A 2,264-nucleotide genomic window follows, 5' to 3' on the forward strand; every position below is an offset into this window, starting at 1 on the left:
TCCCATGTCCAGTTCTAACTGTTGCTTCTTGACCTGCATACAGATATCTCGGAAGGCAGGTCAGGTGTTCTGATATTCCCATATCTTGAAGATATTTCCACAGTTTGATGTGATCCACACAGTCAAAGGTTTTTGCATAGTCAATAAAGCAGAAGTAGATATTTTTCTGAAACTGGCTTTCTTTTTCGATGATCCAATGGATGGCAATTTGATCTCTGTTTCCTCTGCCATTGCTAAATTCAGCTTGAACATCTGGAATTTCACAGGTCACGTACTGTTGAAGCCTGGCTTGGAGAATTTTGAGTATTACTTTGAAAGCATGTGAGATGAGTGCAATTGTGTGGTGGTTTGAACATTCTTTAGCATTGCCTTTCCTTGGGATGGAATGAAAAGTGACTTTTCCAGTCCTGTGGCCACTGCTGAGTTTTCCACATAGCTGGTGTATTGAGTGCAACACTTTCATAGCATCACATTTAAGATTTGTAACAGCTCAGCTGGAATTCCATCACCTCCACGAGCTTTGTTTGTAGGGATGCATCCTAAGGCCCAGGATGTTTGGCTCTAGGTAACTGATCACACCATCATGATTATCTGAGACATGAAGATCTTTTTTGTACAGTTCACCTGTGTTTTCTTGCCACTTCTTAATATCTTCTGCTTCTGTTAGGTCCATACCATTTTTTGTACTTTGTACTGCCCAACTTTGATGTAATGATATCACTCTAACCTCCAGCAAATAAGATGTCTGACTACACGGAGAGCCAGAGAAGATATGTATCTGGACATTGCATATATTCTGCTCAAAGTCTACGTTGGTGCTACAGTTTTGTGCAAAGCCTGGCACTACTGCTCTTTAGCTTGTGCAATCACATACCCAGCAGTCCCTCTGGCTTACGAGTCTGTGGGAGGAATAAGGGCACAGGGACAGGGACCAGTGAGAATGTTGTCATCACAGTCCATCCAAGTGGCTGGCTGTGGTGGTGGAAAGCAGCTTTCCATCGCAAGAGATATTTAAATCAACAAAAGAAATGAGCATGAACTTGATGAAATGATATTTAATGACTTGTAAACATTTTCAAATATACTCACTACCATTAGGAAAGCACTGTAACCACAATGAAATTCCCAAGGCATCTAGGCCATCAGCCATGAAAGGCAGAGGCATAAGCACTGGATGACCAGGATAGCCCCTGTGTGACCACTTTGCAAAGCTCTGTGGCTATGTGAAGACCATAGCCTGGGAAGGTGAGGGGAAGTCAAGTTCAGTTTTAGACAGGCTGTGATGGAGGTGCCAAGCAGACTGTGAGTGAGGATGTCAAGTACCCACCTACATAGTCAAATCTGGAGCTTGTGGGGAAATCCAGGCTAGAGATACAGTTTGGAAGTGTTCGTCCTGTAGACAGACTCCATGGCCATGAGCCTGGAGGAGGTCTCTGAGGCGGGGAGGATGGAAAGAAGAGAGAAGGTCCAAGGACTGAGGGAACAGAAGGGCCCCGAAACACTTAGCCCGGCAGAGGATAAGACACTTTATGGAGACCCAGAGGCAGATGGAGGGGCAGGAGGGAAACCAGGAGAATGTGGTGTCCACAGACCAACTGGTTTCAAGGTGGAGGGAAGAAACAGTTGTGTCTGAGGCTGCTGAGAGGTCAAATGAGAGCTGAGAATTGATCACTGGATTCAGCAGCGTGGAGGCCAGTGGTGAACTTGTCAAGGGCAGTTCCAAGGATCAGTGGCATCTGAAGTCTGGAAGAGGGAGGACAGAATGGAGGAGAGGCATGGAAATCAGAGAGCTCTTCCATGAGTTTTGCTGTCCAGGCAAGCTGAGGAAAAGGCAGCCAGAGAGGAGATAGATAATGGGGCCTGGAGATATTTATATGGTAGCTCATAGCTCTTATTTGTAAAGGGGAACCATGGATCTGACAGGTGAAAGGAGACAATTACTGCAGCCAAATAGTTGTGTAAGTGTAAAGAGTGCAGGATTGCCCTATACTTGCTGCTTCAATTGCCCAGTAGTGGGCAAGATTTGAGCAAAGGTGATCTGGCAGATAATGTATTGCCTGGAGTCCACTGCACGTCTCTTTCTCTGTAGTAAGTTTCATCCAGGCCAGGTGGTTTTGAATATTTCACCTAGGATACTGTTCCCTGCCAGGGTAGGTGCAATGGGACTCTATGGCTGGCTGGAAATCCACCCTCAACCCCCCACACTCCCACAGATGCTTAACAAGCTCTGGCAGCAACAAAACCCAGCAGGTGTCTCAGACCAC

The sequence above is a fragment of the Ovis aries genome, chromosome 15, assembly GCF_016772045.2.
Source record: "Ovis aries strain OAR_USU_Benz2616 breed Rambouillet chromosome 15, ARS-UI_Ramb_v3.0, whole genome shotgun sequence".
NCBI classification, from domain to species: domain Eukaryota; kingdom Metazoa; phylum Chordata; class Mammalia; order Artiodactyla; family Bovidae; genus Ovis; species Ovis aries.